Source organism: Chrysemys picta, chromosome 4 (genome assembly GCF_011386835.1).
Source record: "Chrysemys picta bellii isolate R12L10 chromosome 4, ASM1138683v2, whole genome shotgun sequence".
In the NCBI taxonomy this organism is placed as follows: Eukaryota; Metazoa; Chordata; order Testudines; family Emydidae; genus Chrysemys; species Chrysemys picta.
In genome coordinates this window covers 44700611-44715764 of record NC_088794.1, presented here as the reverse complement: position 1 = coordinate 44715764, position 15154 = coordinate 44700611, and the positions used below count along the sequence as shown (strand labels likewise).

The 15154-nt window shown below is 43.6% G+C and overlaps 1 protein-coding gene across 2 annotated transcripts in view; it reads left to right on the top strand.

Annotated features, from left to right (window-relative positions):
* The window catches only part of PDE3B (phosphodiesterase 3B), a 286919-nt gene that overhangs the window by 125247 nt on the left and 146518 nt on the right, over positions 1–15154 (top strand). The window lies entirely within an intron of this gene.

Below are 15154 nucleotides of genomic sequence, written 5' to 3'. Positions count from 1 at the left end.
TTTTTCTCTTGTTGTGTAGAGCTAGAAGGAAGTTTGGCTTTCTTAAAAGTGGAATTCCAAATAGGAATAGATAGTGGAGCATATAGTTTGCTGAACAGAATATGAGATCAGTTGTATTTGAATATAGCTGTTATGATTAAGCAACAGCTTTTGTTAACTGCTTTCTTGTATAGTTCAAAAATGCGTTGCATGACAGAAATGAAAAGGTCAGAGACGAGTAAATAGAGCTTGCTATGAATTTGTTAGTATCCTGCAGGAGAACTCAGTAACAAATATGATAGACTGAAAAAAGGAAGAAGCAAATGCTATATATATAGGAAAATGGAGGTTTTACTTATTTGTAATATTTCTATATCTCAGATATACCAGTCTGGAAATTTTGGGTCAATAACTCTTGTCCAAGTGGCTAGCTCTCTGATATCTTTCTAGGTATTTGTAACATATTGTAACATACTGCCAAAACATCTACACCCCAGTTAAATAGCCCTTTAGCCCTAACCCTAGCTCGAGTCAGCTGTCACTGGCCAGCTGTGAATGTCTAATTGCAGTTAGACATTTCCTTTATGGCCTACTGAACCTCCACAGAACCAGTCTAATTACATTGAAAGGTTTGGTTGCAAGAAATCCTGGTCCCACCTAATTTTTATAAAATTCCCCAGGAAAACTTGCCATAATGCTCAATAAAGAAGAAAAATTACTTTAAATTAGTCACAATTCCTTTCTGTATTATGTGCATGGGCTTTGTGGTATGTATAACTTAAATGTAATTTCTGTTCTATGATATTGTTAGCATAATGCTGTAGAGAATCAGTCAAAACAGGGAAGTGTTAGCAGGCTTTGAACTATTCACCTGAAGCTCAGTGTTTTCCCCTAGGATTGCCACTCATCTGTTGTCAACTTGAAACTCATGAAGTATATGATGAAAATTAGTAATGAGACTGAGATCACTGAACTGAAGAATGTGTATATTATTGTAAATGTTGTCATTTTTGTTTAAAATATAATAGTGAAATCTTCTTTTCAGTCTGTAGGAGTTAATGAAATTTGTATAGTTGGTCTTACTACCCAAATTAAGATTTCATTTTTGAGTTAGTTTTGTATTTACTGTACGCATTCTTGAAAAATTGCAGGTGACCTTAAAGGAGAATTTTCCAGCGCTGACTGAATTAACCTTTTTTTTCTGTAATATTCTTCGTTGATTTATAAGGCAGACCAAGATAGACACTTTTACAGTGGCTGCTGTTAGAAACTCAACATTCTGCATATTAGTGTCCACTGGTAATCAGCTTAGTCTTCAGTCTCTCTGAAGCTTGCGTGCAGTACCAGTCTGTTCAATCATAGGCCAAGGTTTAACTTCCTTCCACTAAAAAGCTAAAGTGAGTGTTGCTCTTACATTAGTAAAGTAATTGCTTCATAGTAAAAATGTTTTCTTTAGAAAAACTTTCAAATTTTTCTTTTGGGGAGGAAACCATTAATATTTCAGCTTAATTTGTTACTGAATTTTTATTTCCCTCAACCATTTGAGTTTTGAGGTACTGCAGTGACTTCCCTCCCTTGCACATTGTTCCCTTAGTAAGACAATATGGTAAACCAAGCAAAAGAGCTTAAAGCATGGCTAGAAAAAGCATTCCTCTGTTTCCCCTGCCGTCATACCAAATCCATTGAGAGGAGCTCTGTGCCTCTTTTGAGCTCAGGATAAAAATGCTTTTGGAAGGCAGTATTCTGGGAGTCTGCCCTCATGTTTTCAAGTCTGCTCACAGCCATAGCATCCCTTTTGACTCCTCACTGCTGCTAGTTACTGAAATAGCTCCAGCTGCTACCAAATATCTTCTTGCAGCTGCACCTGGTGAGGAGAATGCACCCCATCTTGCCAGACAATGACTTTGACACCGGGGAAGGATTGGGAAGACTACTTAAACATACGTGAGCCTTCTTATTGTGATGATGCATTATTAGACTTGCCGATACCATAGTTATGACCTAATATAAATGCTTAGATAGATAAGACTCATTATCCAGGGAGCAAAGGAGCCCTCTGCTCCAAAGTGGTTTAGTCAAGCCTAACCTCCTTAGGGTACGTCTACACTTACCTCCGGGTCCGGCGGCAGGCAATCGATGTTCTGGGATCGATCCCGGAAGTGCTCGCCGTCGACGCCGGTACTCCAGCTCAGCGAGAGGAGTACGCGGCATCGATGGGGGAGCCTCCCTGCCGCGTCTGGACCCGCGGTAAGTTCGGACTAAGGTACTTCGAATTCAGCTATGTTATTAACGTACCTTAGTCCGAAGTTGGGGGTTAGTGTGGACCAGGCCTTAGTGTTGAAAAGTGCCAACCTGTCTTCAGTGGTTCCTTTCTCCAGAAGCATCACCCCTGGAGGAATTTTCTCTACTATTTCAAACCTGCTGCCACCTGAGTTTTCCTCAGCTGCTTAGGACACTGGTGACCTGAGTACTAGTTAGCTGCAATCCATTCACTCCCATACTATCAAAGTAAATCAGACTTTCTGCAGAATCTAGCAACAGCTGTTCCCTCAGTCAGCTGTAGCTGTCACCCCCTCAGATACAGGTAATCTTAGCAGTCTTCTCAACTGCATCTTCTGTACCAAGGAGAAAAGCTTGTTTTCCCTATGCCCCCCACACCTTACCACTGCTTAATGATGATTGTAACCCACACTAATACAGTATGGCTCTTTGTCTCCTTATAGTGAGTAGACATGGGATCTCAAACTCAAATCACCACGAGGGCCACATGAGGACTAGTACATTGGCCCGAGGGCCGCATCACTGAAACCTTTTCATGCAATGATACAAAAGTATAGTTAAAAATGAAAAAAATGAAGAGTAATGTAGTAGGCTATCTAAAGTCAATGTATTAACTTTTTTTAAACTGTAATGTGAAGAGGGGTTTTAATAAAATATAAACACCTGTAACTATTCCTTATGTGATCAGTAACACTGGTGATGGTCTACACCAGAGGTGGGCAAACTACCGCCCGCGGGACCGCCCTGCATGGTCCCTGAGCTCCCGGCTGGGGAGACTAGCTCCCAGCCCCTCCCCCGCTACCCCCCCTACCCCCCACAGAGTCACGCCACTGTGTGGGCAGCGCTCTGGGTGGCGGAGCTCTGCGCTCCTGCTGAGCAGAGCGGCAGCGTGTCTGGCTCCGGCCGGCATGGCAACCAGACATGCTGTTCTTCATGCTCTGCTCGGCGTGGTAAGTGGGCCAGGGGGTTGTAGAAGGGGCGGGGGGCCCCAGGGGGCAGTCAGGGATCAGGGGACAGAAGTTCAGGGGGGGTGGCGTGGTCAGGGGATGGGGAATGGGGGGGTCCCAGGGGACCTGTCAGGGGGCGGAGGTGTGGATGGGGTCTGGGCAGTCATGGGACTGGGAGCAGGAGGGTTGGATAAGGGGTGGGGTCCCAGGGGGTGGTTAGGGGCGGGGGGGTCCCAGGACATGGCAGTTAGGGGACAAGGAGCAGGGGGGGTTGGATGGGTCAGGGGTTCTGAGGGGGGCAGTCAGGGGGCAGGAAGTGGGAGGGGGCGGATAGGGGGTGAGAGCCAGGCTGTTTGGGGAGCCTTCCCTACCAGACCCTCTATCCAGTTTTGCAACCCCAATGTGACCCTCGGGCTAAAAAGTTTGCCAACCCCTGATCTACACCAACAGTCTATCAACATAACTGTAATGGCAGGAACTTTTTAAAGTAAATTTTCATACAAAATACGTTGCCACTTTTAACAAACATTCTTCCCAACTACTCACAGCATACCTTGCTCTGTCTCTAAGGCGGCAGCTCGGTGCAAGGTGGATTACAGCATGTTGGCAGTTGTAGGCCTCCATTGAGCGAATTTACTCAGCAGTCAGCACCTGTGTTGAAGTGTCTGCGTCCCATAGGAGGGTTGGGGATTTCTTTCCCACCCAGGCATTGTTGAGGGTGAGAGGTGCAGGGAACAGGCTTGGCTTTTGTAAACTGGAAAATCCAAGATCCCTGTTCCCTTCCTCCCCCCCCCCCCCCCCCCCCCCCAGTGATATTTCTCTCTGAATCACCTTCCCTTTCCCTCACTCCCAGTGTTAACGGAAAAGGGCTTTTCCCAGTGACTGGCTGCTGCTGCTTTCCTTGCTCCCTTCTCCCCCAGAGTTTCATACTGTGCATGGCTTCAATGGGGACAGATTTCAATGGCGGGTGTGTTTGGCCGTCCCTTGAGGCAGGGGAGATTTGAAGAGTGACGAAAGGGCTGGCTGAGGGTTGGTGTGAGTTAGGGTTGCCATATTTAAAAAATAAAAAAAGAGGACACTCCACGGGCCCTGGCCCCGCCCCTTTCCCACCCCGGCCTCGCCCCAACTCTGCCCTTTCCCCGCCCCTTCCCCAAAGTCCCCGCCCTAACTCCCCCTCCTCCCTCCCAGCCACGCGAAAAGGGCTGCCCGAGTGCTACTGGCTTTACGGTTTGCCAGGCAGCCTCCAGACCCTGTGCCCCCGGCTGGTGCTTCCCCAGCGCAGCTGGAGCCCGGGAGGGGAAGCGCCCAGCCGGGGGCGCAGTGTCTGGAGGCTGCCCGGCAAACCATGAAGCCGGTAGCACTCGGGCTTCGGGCAGCCCCTATGCCTCCGGACCCTGCGCCCCCGGCCGGGCACTTCTCCTCCCCGGCTCCAGCTGCTCTGCTCCTCCCCGGACTCAGACTTCGGCTCTGTTTAAGAGCCAAGCTGCCCAAGCCAGTGCTACCGGCTTCGGGCAGCCCCCTTGACTCTGGACCCCAGCCGCCGGCCGGGCACTTCTCCTCCTCGGCTCCAGCTGCTCTGCTCCGGCGGCGCAGGGTCCGGAGGCACGGGGGCTGCCCGAAGGCGGTAGTGCTGGTTCGGGCAGCTTGGCTCTTAAACAGAGCCGAAGTCTGAGTCCGGGGAGGAGCAGAGCAGCCGCGGGAGAGGAAGTGCCCGGCCGGTATTTTTCCCGGACATGTTCGGCTCTTTGGCAATTCCCCCCAGACAGGGGTTTGATTGCCGAAAAGCCGGACATGTCCGGGAAAAAACGGACGTATGGTAACCCTAGTGTTAGTCAGGGTATAGCTGGAGGGGAGGATAGGGGATGCAGAAAGAGCAGGCTCACTGGCTTGGTTGGGAGCGAGGAACTGCAAGGCTGTTTGTCAAGCTTGGGCAGTTTGACTCAGGTAAACTTCAGAGAATTTTGGAAATGGCTCATTGAAATGCACGCAGCATACATCCCCACCCCCAGAGTGAGAGTGACTGTAAATGCTGCCTTAAACAGCAGCTCCGAGAGCCCGTCTGCCTGCCTGCCCTCCTCCCCAGAGCATGTGTGGGGGAGCTGGCGGCAGCAGCAGGGCCAGAGGTGGGTTATGTTTTGCTGATCCAGCTAATAGCTTCCCACCCCTTCCCCAAAGTCTTCACCCCCTCCCTGTCCCTATTGCAACCCCTTGTCCAAAGCCCCGCCCCAGCCCTGCCTCTTCTCCACCTTCTTCCCTGAGCATGCCATGTCCCCACTCCTCCCCCCTCCCTCCTGGAAAGTCCTAAGCACCGCCAAACAGCTGTTTGGCGATAGGAAGTGCTGGGAGGTAGGCGGAGGAGCGGGGACACGGCACACTGGAGGGGGGTGTGTTAGGGGAACTTGGCTGCAGTTGGAGTTGGCACCTATGGCGGACCTAGGGTGACCAGATGGGTTGAAGAAAATATCAGGACACATGGGGGCGGGGGGGGGGAGGGGGGGAGACCCGCTGTCGGAGCAAAAAAAAAAAAGGAGTGTGAAAGTGTGAAATATTGGGATGCGGGACAAACGCTTAAATATTGGGACAGTCCCAATTTTATCGGGACGTCTGGTCACCCTAGGCGGGCCACAGGAAATTACTCCGCGGACCGCGTGTTTGAGACCCCTGGAGTAGATCATATAGAGAAATTTGAGTCTGCTACTAGCTTCAAGTTAATGGCTTGGTTCTTTAGCTGGAGCGGTAAGGGGTTCATGCTTTTAGATCTAGAGGTCCCTGCAGACAACCTACAACCCTGGCTGTTGTTACACTGACATATATCTGGGTTCATGACATTGCCTGTTTCAGACCTCTTGACTACTTTGCCCAGCTTAGTTTACTTCTTTACTGTAAATCTGTGAGATCTTCCTTGTTGGCTCATCACTTTGTCAGACAGGCCATTAGCCAAAGAAAGCAGTTACTAACCCAAGTGAAGCTTCTACCTTGGAGGCAGCTCTGGAGATGGTTAAAAAGAAAATTGATACAAGCAGAAATAGAAAGGGAGGAGATCTTCAGCACTAGGGAGACCTCTTCCTCCAAATATCTCCATATTGTTCAGTGAAACTGACCAGGATATCCCATGGGGTTTAATGGAAAGGAATCTAACAAACAAAACATCTTAATCCAAGAATTACCTTGTGCCCAAAGACAGCTGGATAATTAGTGGAATTGATATTGCAAAAACTTGAATATGTGTAGTAGTTTCCAAAGCCTTTGGTTTAGACTGAGAGGAGACGTGTAGTTAGATTGTTCAAAGCTATTTATTGTTTTTATCAAAATTTGTTTATTTCAGACTCCGGAGAAACTGCAGGGATAAAAACTCTGTTCAATTTTTCACAAAATCTCTCCTCTTCAATTGAGGGCAGAAAAAGTTAGAGCTCAGGTTTCAGCCTTTTATGAGAGTGCTTCTCCTGAGTTCACTAGTCTTCCAAAGCCTTCCCAGCAAAAAACAGGGAACCTGAGGTATTTCTGATCATTCGAAGGTAAAAAAACAAACAGAATTTTAAAAAAACCCATACCTTTCATGTATTACATAAGAGCAGTAAATGGTGCAGTTCACTTTTAATAAGAGATCCCAGAAATATTCTTATGCTGCTTTTATGTTTTACTACACCAATATTGAATTTTAATATTCATTAAAATGCACATATCTGAGGGAAAAAATTGTCTGGAGTGCTTTAACAATAAACTTCTGTTTGCTAAATTACTGTTACAGTAGGATAGAGCCTAGGTTACCACCTCTGAAATTGCATTCCTACATAATCTATATCACAAATTAGGTAACTTATTAATAGTGTCAAGACACGAATATGGGATTTAGATTTTACCACAAGCTAATTTCAAATACTTTTTACAGGTAGTTCTGAAGAGTTCTTTATTATGAGAAATGTCTGGATTTTGCCCTTTGCAGTATAAATGCAGCCTTTTTAACATTTAGATTTCAGATTGTAGTAAAATTACTACAAAATATAGGAACAGCTATACTGGATCAGAGCAATGGTCCATCTAGTCCAGTTTCCTGTCTTTGACAGGGATCAGAGCCAAATGCTTCAGAGAAACCCCATTATGGACCAACTTAGGGATAGCATGTGCATAGAAGGTTTTTTCCTAACAGCTATAAGTTAGTGGGTAGCTTTTCCTTGAATCAGGAGCCGAAAACACCTAGAGAGGGCAAATGGCCTATTGTGATTGTAGCCAGTTCTTCTTCATTACCTTCCTTAAAGGTAATAAGATCATTAGGAAATATCAAATGTAGGAAGCTATATTTTTCCCATTGGGTGTTCCAAACTAGAACTGTAAAACTGGTTCCCAAGAAGGAGCAGTACTGGTAAAAGATATTCCATTTTCTTTTAGCCCCAAAACATTTGTCAGGAATCAGTGCAATTGTGTATCTGAAGAATCTGCAAGTGTCTGGAAGCTAAAATTCAAAATGGAAACATTAAAATCAATATAAACAGCTATTTCTCTGGTGGAATTTTTATCTTCAGTCTGTCTTCATAAAGCCTATCTGCATATCCCAAGACAGCCATCTCAAAGACAGGAACACTGTCAATACAAAGCTCAAGCCTTTGGATGTGCCATCTCTTCAAGGATATTTTCTGCAGTCTTAATATTTCTGGACATAGCCCTTTGTCAAAAATGAATCCACATTTATTCTTGTTTAGATAGCATCCTTTTAAACAACTTTAAGTGGCGCAAGCAATTCAAGGCATGAAAGTACTATGCTTTTCCTAGAAGCCTCCGTTTTATGCTAAACTTCCAGAAAAGCCACTTGTTGCCATATCAGACTGTCCTACATCTATGCATTGAGATAGATACAAAGTACCACGCTTCATTCCTCTCCAAGGAAATATATGCCAGATACCTGGCTGTCATTTGTCAATTTCAGTCGCTTTTTGTTTGAATATCATTCTATGCCAGGTTGAGTCAATTGGGCACAATGGTCTTGTGTACGGAACTTCACACGTGGGTGAAGCTCCACTTGAGACCACTTCAAAAGTATCTCTACATGCCATTCCTAAAGCATTCAGAAGGTCCCATCCTCACTAAACTTAGAAGCAGCACTGACCTAGGTTCAATCCCCAGAAAATGTCAGTTATAGATGCTGGCCTCTTTAGGTGGGGAGTACAGTCTTTCAGCCACATGGTCTAGGGGCTGATTGTCTCCCAAAAATCATCTTAAAGAATATATTGAGTGGAGAACATATTGAAACATCATTGCATTTTGAACGTGATATGGCATATGTTACCCAATGGGGAAACAAGTCTTTTACTGCTTGCCAAGGAGGAGTTGTGCCAAAAGAAAATTAGTGTCTATGCAGGCACTGTATGTCAAAAAGAAGCTTAATTTGACTGCAGACTGAGCATATGGACCAATCTAATTGGAGCCTTAGGTAGCTGGTGTTCCTACTGTTTACATATGTTTTTGGTGCACCAATGATTGCTATATCGTCCAGGCAAAATTGCAAGGCAGATTAATCTATCTCTAGCCACCAGAATAATGCCCTCTTTTTATTCTGACCAAATGGGCTCATGTAACTGTCTCTCCACTCCCTCTGTTATCCAGAATGATGCAGAAGATCAGACAAGAAAAAGCATCAATAATCTTAGTGTCTCATGTTAATATTACAGACTCTGGTTCATAGACATAACTACTATGTCCATACAGTCTTATCTTGTCCTTCCTCTATTAGAAGATCTGTTGGCCTATGAAAATATAAAACATCCAGACCCAGGATATTTCCATTTAGTGGCTTGCACTTGGAAAGGAAATAAAGAAAAAATATAGAAACAACTCTCGAAGAACAGTACCGGTAAGTAACTTTTCTTCCTTCTGGAATGGGTCTGCAAATTCAGGCTACCCTGGTATTTAGCAAAATTTCTCACTTTGAACTAACAAATACATCAAGGCCAAAATGACTACAGTTCAACAAATTCTGGATTTTTTTACGGGAATTGAAAGTAAGCACTATTATGCTATCTTCTATATCATACAGGAGAATAAAACAAGAATGATAATTTCACATTCTCATGTAAAATGCTGCTTTCATTTCTTTCATAGAGCTCTAATTAAACCCAAGGAGATGCACAGAGTGACACCATTGAAGATCTTGGTTCCAAATGCCTTAACCCAATATCCTTATTGAACCACTTCTTTGGAATCCTTGTATTTCCTTTCTATTAAGATAGCATACTTACTGGCATGTTACCTTAGTCCACAGGATTTTGGAACTGGAGGCATTGTCCATAGAATCAAAATCCGTGCCTTCCACTTTGACAAAGGATTCTTTGTCAAGATATATCCTTTAACCTCAAACTAAATATAACTTTTAATAATTCATCAGTACTACATTCTGTCTGTTCAGAATCTGTATGTTCTAAAAAGACAAAATGACACTTCCTTTAGATACATGGGCAAGCAATTAAAAAAAAAGTCTGGAAGACCAGAGCATTCTTGAAGTTATTTGTCCTTGTATCATTCAGCTATAGAGGGTGAAAAGTCTAGTGGAGATTGACAATCATAGCAATAGAATAAATCTTGTGTAAAAATAAAAGCAATAAATAAAATGTAGCGTCAATCTTGGTGAAAAATATTCTTGCAGTTATTAAGAGCAATGCACATGTAAAGCAGGATTTTTATGATTTCAGAAGAAATTTAGAATATTTTATCTTTCATGTGGTTATAGAATTTTTCTTTTGAACAAGAGGATTTCTGCAGAGTTGATTTCGGAATGAAGTTGCTATGGTGTTAGTATCATTGTTTAGTTAATTCTATGCTGGGTTGCTATGGAAATGCTTATTTACTGAGTTAATGCCTAACAATGTCAAACAGATGCTGCTAGCAACTAGGAATCATTTTCATTTGTTCTATAAGACTCCAACTGAAGGAAAGACTAATTTTAAAATAAAAAGTGATATTGAATAGGCAAACTTTTTTGGATCATGTAATTACATTGGATGATGTCTTAGAATCTTCTATAGGTTTCCTTTCCTTAAAGAATCAAAATAAAAACAAATCATCCTGGGACTCCTGAATAGTGTTATGAGTCAAGTTTTTTGATTACAGGTGTATTTCTTAGCTCTGTCTGAAAAAAAACATCATTTTTGAAATTCACATCTTTATTATTTACCTATCTTTTAATTGTGTGTGTGTGTGTGTTTTACTGCATGTGGATTGTACATTTGCTTTAAGATAGGGCTGTTAAATCTCTTTACTCCACACCTGTTCAATTTTAAATTAGTATCAAATTAATACTGCTATGTAATATTATGTACCCTGAATACATATACACTTAAAATACATTTTTGAAATTGGCTATAGCTAGGTATTTCAAAATATTCAATCTGCTTTTTTATTTGCATAATTTGGGAGACTTTAAGGCTCTGAAATGAACAAAAATGACTAATTCTCAAGTACTGAAGATATTTAGTTTTTGTCTGAATTTTTTTGTCATTCTGAAAATATTAAACAAATATTACACCCAAATTTAGCTTGACTGTGGCTGAAAAAAGTCTTCTCAGAAAATGAGTGGATTTTAGAAATGTTAACATCCCTTTTGTACTATCCTCAGTGTTATACTGGAGAAGAAATATGTTTAGGCTTTGTACATGCTAACACTTCCAGCAGTAACAATGAGGAGTCCCTCTGGCACCTTAGAGACTAACACATTTATTTGGGCATAAACTTTCTTGGGCTAAAACCCATTTCATCAGATGCATGGAGTGAAAAATACAGTAAGCAGTATATATATATTTTACAGCACATGAAAAGATGGGCGTTGTCTTACCAAGTGGGGGGGTTCAGTACTAACAAGGCCAATTCAATTAAGGTGGAAGTGGTCTATTCTCAACGGTTGACAAGAAGGGGTGAATATCAGAGGGAAAATTACTTTTGTAGTGCTAACGAGGCCAATGCAATTAAGGTGGACATTGCCCATTCCCAACAGTTGACAAGAAGGTATGGGTATCAGCAGAGGGAAAATTACTTTTTGTAGTGACCCATAATACTAGCATACTACAAATACTTCTAGCAGTATTTGTAAACATTTTCACACCTGATTACAGCCAAGTGGAGTAACACCCTATGTGACAGGGTTCAAAACTTCTCCACCTTATCCCTTGTCAAGCATCTCCTTTATAAATACATTTCTTCCCAAAGACCTGCAACCCCTCTAGCCCTATCTTAATAAAAATGCTAGCAAAATTTGTTACAAAATCCAAAAAAAACTAAAAAGGCTAGTAAAAAGTAACAGAGGGTCCTGTGGCACCTTTAAGACTAACAGAAGTATTGGGAGCATAAGCTTTCGTGGGTAAGAACCTCACTTCTTCAGATGCAAGGGAAGTGAGGTTCTTACCCACGAAAGCTTATGCTCCCAATACTTCTGTTAGCCTTAAAGGTGCCACAGGACCCTCTGTTACTTTTTACAGATTCAGACTAACACGGCTACCCCTCTGATACTTTAAAAAGGCTAGTGAAACTGACAAGACACATGCTAAGCTTTGCAACCTACCCATTCTGTCTTTTGTTGCATATCTTTCCCCACCTTTCATATGTATATTGTCTATGCAGACTTCAAATTTCTCAGGGAAAGGTCTTTCTTCTTGTTTCTCTAGTGTGAATAATAACATGGTTGAGGTTACAAACTCTTGCAGGATTGTGGCCTGTGTTACAACACCACAGTTTCAGGTTGGTAAAGAGGTAGGTTTGGAGTCTTTAACACGTGCTATCTTAGGGTGTCTTGTTTAAAATACAGTAATTCTCAAACTGTTCTAATAATGTTAGAACCACCTCATTACCTCTTTTTTTCATTTAAAAACAAAAGAAATGTTGCCCATGCTAGACACTTAAAATTATTCATATTTGTACGCTGCTATAGCTGTGCATGCTTTATAAACAGAGTATCCTGCCCTGAGATGTGGAGCTTCCATTCTAAATTAATGATAGCATGATGTAGAGAGAGTTTCTAGAGTTTTCCTGTGATAGAACAGAGAATTCAAATTGCAGATTAAAAGGTGGTTCAGAGAAGGGTTATGAGAAATGATTAAGGAGCATGAGAAAGCTCTCAGATGAAGAGAGTTTGAGAATAGAAAGGAGAAGAATAAAGGGTATGTCTACACTGTCAGTTTTTTTTTGCCAAAAGTTTTATTGATGATCCAAAGCGCTAAAAGAAAATTGTTGTCACATGTTCACACTGTCTTTCCCTGTCGTCATAATGCATCCACACTGTGGGTCAGTAGCATCGTCAGTGAGAGCAGTGCACTGTGGGAAGCTATCCCACAGTTCAGCTCTCTGCCTTCTGTCACTAGGTCTTGTGGGAAGGCAGAATGGATTGCAGCACATCATGAGTTTGGGCTCAATGTCCCATGGTGCATTGTTTTCTGTCCCAGCATTCTATGTGCTTCTGTCTTCGGTTCTCATCATTTTTCAATGTCCCTTGTTTTCTGCTCACTCCCCCATGGATCTTGCGCTGCTGTCCTATGCTCTGCTAGCATGTCCAAATGGCAGCGCAGTTAATCTTGAAGTTTGGAAGTCAACGGGAATCACAGTTGCTTGATGTGCTGTCCGACAGCAATAGGATCAACATTAGATTGCTTTTGGCATTCATGGAGCAGCTGCACATGGTGGACTGTTGGTTTTGGGCTCATGACACAAGCACTGAGTGGTGGGATCACGTTGTAATGCAGGTCTGGGATGACGAGCAGTGGCTGCAGAACTTTTGGATGAGAAAAGCCACTTTCCTGGAACTGTGTGCTGAGCTCGCCCTAGCCCTGCGGTGCAGGGACAGCCAAATGAGAGCTGCCTTCTCGGTGGAGAAGTGTGATGTTCACAGTGTGGAAGCTGGCGACTCCAGACTGCAGCTGCTCAGTCGCAAATCAGTTTGGAGTCAGGAAGTCAACTGTTGGGGCTGCATTAACGCAAGTGTGCAGGGCCATTAATCGCATCCTGCTGCAAAGGACCGTGGCTCTTGGCAATGTGCATGAAATAGTGAATGGCTTTGCAGCAATCGCTTTCCCTAACTATGGAAGGGCGATTGGTGGCATGCATATACCAATTTTGGCACCCAACCACCTTGCGACGGAGTACATCAGTAGGAAGGAGTACTTCTCCATGGTGTTGCAGGTGCCTGTGGATCACCACGGGCATTTCACTGACATCAGTGCAGGGTGGTCAGGAAAGGTGCTCGTATCTTCAGGAACATCGGCCTGTACAGAAATCTGCAAGCGGGGACTTTCTTTCCAGATCAGAAGATTACAGTAGGGGATGTTGAAATGCCCATAGTGAACATGGGAGACCGGGCGAACCCCTTAATGCCATGGCTGATGAAGCTTGACACGGGAAACCTAGATAGCAATAAGGAGCAGTTCAACAATAGGCTGAGTAGGTGCAGGATGACTGTGGAATGTGCATTTGGCAGATTAAAGGCATGCTGACGATGCCTTTATGGCAGATTAGACCTAAATGAGGATAATATTCCCATGATCATAGACGTTTGTTACATGTTGTACAATATTTGTGAAGGCAAGGGTGAAAAGTTTGGTCGGGGTGGACTGCTGAGGCAGAACCCATGGCAGCTGTTTTTGAGCCGCCAGATAGCAGGGCTATTGGAGGAGCACAACAAGGGGCTATTTGAATCAGGGATGCTTTGAGGCAATGTTGCTATGCTATGGACTAAAATGCTTAATGAAATTGATGTTTTCAAGGCAGCACTTGTGATTTTTGTAGCCTAGGATTCAATGTAAGCAAATGATTTCACTGCTTGTTTGTTTGTTTGCTGGCATCTATCATAATTTGCTGGAAAAAAATAGAGTTCTTATTTAAAAAATTGTTTATTGCACAAAAAAATACTTCACATCACACCACACACACAAATGCTTGTGGAGAGAGACACCTCCAGAGTGGAGAACAGCTCCTGACTGGATGCACCACCGGGTGACCCCGCTGTGGGCTCCACATCGACCTCTGACTCCACATCTTCATTGATGATTTTGTCGTCACGGTTAGGTCCACCTACTGCTCCAGACCCACTGAAGTATCCATGGGACTCTGGGCATTGGAGGTGGGGTTGCCGCCAAAGATAGCATCCAAATCTTTATAAAAATGGCAGGTCTGGGTCACAGCACCAGAGTGACGGTTTGCCTCCCTTATCTTCTGGTATGTGTGCCTCAGCTTTTTGATCTTTGCTCTACACTGCAGTGTGTCCGGATCATAGCCCTTTTTACGCAAGCCACGATAAATCTGCCAGTAGGTGTTGAAATTCCTATGGCTGGAGCGCAGCTGGGTCTTCACAGCCTCCTCTCCCAAATACTGAGCAGATCCAGCAGTTCTGCATTGGTTCAAGTGGGAGAGCGTTTGCTGCATGGAGCTGCCATGATCACCTGGGAAGATGAGACGTGCGCTCTCCGTGCCGAATAAACAGGAAGTGGAATTCAAAAATGTCCAGGGCTTTAAAAGGGGAGGGGCAGACGGTTGCTTACCTGGCCTCAGGGCAATGGAGTTGGAACTGCTGATCAGAGCGGTCAGGATGGGCATTGTGGGATGCCTTCCGGGGGAGGGGCAATTAAAGCACTAAATTGAAGTGTGGTGTCTACACTGGCAATTTGTTGACAAAACTTTTACATAAAAAGCTCTGTCTCTCATCAAGGTGGTTTTATTTTGTCAGTGAAACTGAGGAGTTTTGTTGCCAAAAATGTCATTGGAATGTGTACACCTCCACTGTTTCGTCTACTAAAGTTGCCTTTCACTGAAACAACTTAGCAGTGTAGACAAGGCCTAAGAGGTGACATAAAAGTGTATAAAATAATGGATGGTAGAGTATTGCAAGAGATACAAAACCTTATGCTTCAGGGTTCAAAAGAATCTTTATTAACTAGTATGGATTGGGATGAGACCTTCAAGGGGTGCAGAATATCCTGCAT